At 43.0% G+C, this 5,687-nt stretch overlaps 1 pseudogene; it reads left to right on the forward strand.

Moving 5' to 3' along the window:
• The first annotated feature begins 433 nt into the window (after positions 1-433).
• LOC136515831 (protein FAR1-RELATED SEQUENCE 5-like) lies at positions 434-3,060 on the forward strand (annotated as a pseudogene).
• Positions 3,061-5,687: the final 2,627 nt, after the last annotated feature.

Raw genomic sequence — 5,687 nt, forward strand, 5'->3', positions numbered from 1 at the left:
CGGATCCAACAGCTGCGGGCTCCAACCAAGCTTCCATGACACGCTTCGTCAGCTGCGATGGGCCTCGGCCCAACAAGAGCATCACGTTGCTCGGGGTTTTTGGAACTATAGCGAGTGTTTTTGGCGCGAGGCTGCGGCAGTACGCGCCTTTTTCGTATTTTGGTGCGACGAACAGCCTAGGGGGCGATCATCTGGAGCTGGAGTCACCTTCGATGGCAGCAGGTGTGTCGCTCTTCATTCTATTTTGTTTCTGTGTGTCAGATTGCAAAGTGCACTCCTCTTTTTTCTTCTCACCAATTTTTCCCAGATTGCAAGGGTTGGGTCCTAATTTGGTTGCTTTTGTCCTGTACCAAAATAAAATCTGCATATTTCACATGGAAGATTGAAGGAGAGATCAACTTGCCCACGTTGAAATCAATTCTGCATATTCGACATGGAAGAAAAAAGGTTTGTAATGCGACCGATGTTTCTTGTTCTCCACAAAATTAGATAGACTTCAGTTCCTTTACCACCAAATCAATTAGGCATGTCGTAATTATTTTTTGCTGCAGCAGGGAGGGTTTGCTTCCTAGTTTATTACCTCAAGTTGGAATATAGTTCAGTACTGTAGATGATGCCTGGATGTATTGGATTAGCTATGGAGGTCAAAATGGTTTTGAGGTTAGAAAAAGGTATGCAAACAAAAGGAAGACAGATGGGAAGGTTCGGTCCTACAGATTTGTTTATGCAAGTGAGGGTCATAGGAAACAGGATAAAAGGGATCATGTAACAAAGTGTCCAAGAGCTAAAACTAGAACTGATTGTAAAGTTCGCATGGGTCTTGTAATGGATCGAGAGAAGGAAAACTATAAGGTGTCTGATCTGATTTTGGAACACAATCACAGCCTTCATTTGCCAGAAACCTCGCACTTGATGGTGTCTCAAAGAAAAATTTCAGAGTTACAAGGTTTTGAAATTAAGACTGCTGATGATGCTGGAATTGGTCCTAAAGCTGCACATGAATTGGCTAGTCTCCAAGTTGGTGGCTCACTTAATCTAAGTTACACACTCCGTGACCACAAGAACTATTTAAGGGGCAAGCGCTAACGAGAGATGGCATATGGTCAAGCAGAAAGCATGCTTATGTATTTTCAAGATAAAATTACTGAGAACCCGTCATTCCAATATGCATTGCATATGGACCGGGAGGAACAAATAGCAAATATATTTTGGGTTGATGCTAAAATGCTCACTGATTATGCTTATTTTGGTGATGTTGTTAGTTTCGACACTACTTTTGGAACAAACAAGGAGAGTAGACCTTTTGGTGTTTTTGTTGGGTTCAATCATTTTAGGGAAACTGTGATTTTTGGTGCTGCTCTCTTGTATGATGAGACATTTGAGTCCTTTAAGTGGCTATTTGAGACCTTCCTGAAAGCACATAATGGCAAGCACCCTAAAATAATTTACACGGATCAGGATGCTGCGATGGGAAAAGCTGTTCACAAAGTGTTTTCAGAGACATGGCATGGTTTGTGTACTTTTCACATTATGCAAAATGCTGTGAAACATTTAGCTGAACGCAAGAAAGATGAATCAAGTACTTCTTCTGAAGATGTAGTTGAGGGCACCGAGGAAGAATCAAATATCCTCGTAGATTTTAGTGCATGTATGTATGAATACGAAGATGAGGAAACATTCAAAAATGCATTTGACATCATGAGGACAAAGGTGAAGAAGCAAACTTGGTTGGATAGTATATATAAGGTGAAAGAAAAATGGGCTGAATGTTATATGAAAGATGTGTTCACATTAGGGATGAGAAGTACACAATTAAGTGAGAGTTTGAATAGTGAATTGAAGAGGCATTTCAAATCTGATTTTGGCATCATTCGATTTCTTAAACATTTTGAAAGAGTGGTAGAAAGTAAAAGAAATAAGGAATTGAATTCTGAATTTGAATCAAGAAAAAAATTACCTAGAATCAAAATGAGGACACCTATGTTACTGCAAGTTAGCAAGCTGTACACACCTATTATATTTGAAGCTTTTCAAGGTGAATATGAAAGGTCCATGGCAGCATGCACTACGGCGTTGGAAGGCAACAATGAATATCTTGTCTCAATATATCATGAAGATTTTAGATATGGGAAGGAGTACAAAGTCATTGGTGATCCTCTACAACAAACTAGTACATGCAGCTGTGGTCAATTCAATAGAATTGGAATATTGTGCAGCCATGCTATAAAAGTCCTTGATTTGATGAATATCAAATCTCTCCCTGCTCAATATGTATTGAAGCGATGGACAAAAGAAGCACGTAGTGGAGCAGTACAAGATAACCAAGGTCGAAATATAATAGAGAACCCAAGGTTAGATGAGACACTTCGGTACAAATCTATGACTCACAAATATCTCAGCTTGGCACAACGAGCTGCTAGCCATCCAGGGTGCTCCTTGATAGTACATGACACACTTGACATCCTTAGCAAGAAAATTGAAGAAGAAATCAATGGCTGCACTACCCCAACTGTGGATTAAGTCACTGTTCCCACAAATGTTACTCCTGTAAGTAATTTGGTTAGTACAGCATGCTTAAAGAAAAAGGATATGGAAACAAAAACTTCAAAGCCCAAGAGAACTTGGCTTGATAAGAAGCGCAAGTTTACAAAGAAGGGAACCAAGAAAAAGGAGAAAGTTTCATTGGTATGTACTATATCACAAAATATATTACATTCTCTGTAGACCGTAATTGTATCAATGAAAAACTGTTATCTTACTCTTCTGTTATTAGAAGGAACAACAAACTGTCAAAGTGGCGTTCGATGATGGTGTAGCCAAGGAAGGGATGTCTGAACCTTACTCTGCAGAAAATGTTTGTCCTAGTACTTCTTGTCTCAAGGAAGGGATGTCTGAATCTTACATGACCATTCATAGCTACTCTCAGTTATTGACAGTAAGATTTAAAAACCATGATCTTCCATCTTTCTAGTGAGGATCTGGAGCATCTGGACAGAGTTTAGTTATTGTTCTTTTATTTTGCAGGGAGCAATGACTGGTGATATTAATGTTGAATTCTAGTAACAGAGCTAGTTCCGGAGAATAGCTTTTGGTATTTTGCTTGAAGTGTAAAGTTCAGCCTGTTCAATTGTAACAGATGCCAGAAAACAGTACTATATTTTGTCAAACCTCTGAACTTGCAAAGATCAGAAATATATTCTGTTCTGAACATGTCTGAACTTGCAAAAAGAGAATAATTTATTCCACAACTGCAGTCTGTACAGCTTGCTTGTTTTTTTCCTGGTTTCTATACACAATATACTTGCACGATATTGCTAGTTCTTGCACAAATTTCCTACACAAAATTGCTATTTTTTCCTGCATGCTTCCAATACAGAAGACGCTTACACAGCTATGTATTACAAACACAAAGTGCTAATACTCTGAGATGGGTGCCGCTGAACAAATAGCTAAAGAGCACCGTGCCTCTCAAGTCGATCTCCATTGCCAGAGCTTGTGCGCCAAAGGGGCTTCACCTTATCTGTGATGGAGTAGAGCGTTGACATCTCACCAGCGACCATGGCCCGAACATAGCACTTCCTACGGCAGACGACGAGCAGCAGCCGTGTGTATGACGGCCTACATGGGGGCGCACCTGATGCGTCGGCTATGAGCTGCAGCCCCGACCTCTGGGAGGGCCACACCTCTGTGCCGCGACGAGGGTAGGGAGGCGGATGGTGTGGGTCGGAGCACCGTGGCGGCGACGGCGGCGACGGAGCGCATCTGCGGCTGCGACGGCGGAGATGACGGCACAAGGGAAAAGAAAGGGTCGTTTCTATTTATCTGCGTTGTGGGCTGTAATGGGCCGCTCAAACTGGCCTGCTACGTAACTTTATTGGGGCTGCCGTTGGATCCGCAACAATCGGCTGAGATTTGGTGATTGCGCAGCGCCGTCGGTAGGAGCGATTGCAGAGGATTTCGTTCCCCATCCCGATGTCGGACGGACAGCTGATGGCGCCAGGCCGCCAGCAGGTTCCCTTTTCTGGGCATCGCTGAGCTGACACCGCCCGAAAGCGCCGCCCTGCCATCCCGCCCTGAGGCTCCCGCGGAGGCGAAGGCAAGAAGCGCGTACAGACTATAGAGACAGGCACCAAACCGGAACATGCCCAATTGCCCATCAGCTGCGCTAGGAAAACGAAGCGAATTGGACGTTTGCAATCTGCGCGGAGGCCGTGCCACGGCGAAGGGTGGTGCCTGGTGGCGCGTGCGTGCCTTCGGCACTGGCTAGGCTGTGTGAACCGTGAACCGGACTGCAGGCGGACACAACAACTCATAGCTAAGCTATGGTTACTATCACTGTGCTGTGCACAACAGCACATGCGTGGTGATTTTTTTTAATTTTAACATTTTTTAACTAATTTTAAATCTAACACTGTTTTTTTTCAAAACTAATATTTTTGGGCGCATCTATTGCCATGCGAGCGGCGAAAAGCCTGTGCCGCGCCATGCATGGTGACACGGCGGGTGGCTGATGTGGCGACGACCGGAAATGCTGACTGGTGACGTGGTAGGGCCTGCCGCGCCACCGATCTTGGCGCGGCAGAGCCAAATAAAAGCCCCGCGGGCAGTCCCGCCTGCCCACGCCCGCCCGCGCCTGACCGCCTCCGTTGCCGCCTCCCTCCCTTCTATTCTCCGGCCGCCTCCCTCCCTCCTCGTCCTCGTTCAAGGTAATGACGCACTTTTTATTTTTATTTAAATGGTGGATAGGAATATTATGAATGGGAGTTAAGGTTAGGAGGAAAATTATGTTTGGAACTATGAGTTACGGTTTGGAGAAAGATATTAGTTTGATTTTGTTAATGTTAAGGTTAATTATTTAGTTAGAAGTATGTTTACCATATATATTTTTGTTGCTATAAGTGTTGGTTATATTATTTTAGTTGCAATGCAAATGATTATGTTTTACATTAATTTATGTTGTTTTGATTGATGTTTAATTTGAACCATTTTATTAGATGAAAGACATGTTTTGGGAGCAGTTGTGGCGAAAACGGGGTCGTCCTAGAGAATTGTATCCCGACGAGTCTAGTAAAGATGCTCCCGTCCCTCCTGAACTCCCTATCCCTAACTGTGACTGTGGTCGTCCGACCGACGTGTTTCAATCGAGACATCCGGACATAGCGGCTCGTTGCTTCTACACATGCAGTCGTTTTAATGTAAGTAATTGTTTCCGTATATTTTTTCTTCATTTGTATTACTAGGTTACTAATATTTTGTTAGAATTTTGTAGTGTAGGCCTATGAGAGGTGCTTTTTTCTTTCAGTGGATCGATGGTGCAGACAAGTTTGATCCCAGGTACCTCCTTTTCAATGATTGGTGGAGAGGGCGACATCCACGAGAGCACTTCGAGCGGTGGGTTCCACCTCCCACTAACTCCCCTCCAATGACAGCTAAGGAGAAGCACTTAGCCGTAGTTAGACGTATAACACCCTAAAATTTGCTTCTCTCGAAATAGAGCTAAAATGATTTAATTTTGTATTTTTATGCTCATGAAAACATAGGAAAATAAAATTTTTCATTAATTTAAAATTTATCATAAGGTTGAAACGTGTTTGTTGCATTCATGATAGTCGCACCTCGTGTTTCTATGTGTAAAATGTGTGTTTTTTATACGTTTAGGAGACGAATATCTATCTCCAGGAATTTTT

This window comes from Miscanthus floridulus, chromosome 17 (genome assembly GCF_019320115.1).
Source record: "Miscanthus floridulus cultivar M001 chromosome 17, ASM1932011v1, whole genome shotgun sequence".
NCBI classification, from domain to species: domain Eukaryota; kingdom Viridiplantae; phylum Streptophyta; class Magnoliopsida; order Poales; family Poaceae; genus Miscanthus; species Miscanthus floridulus.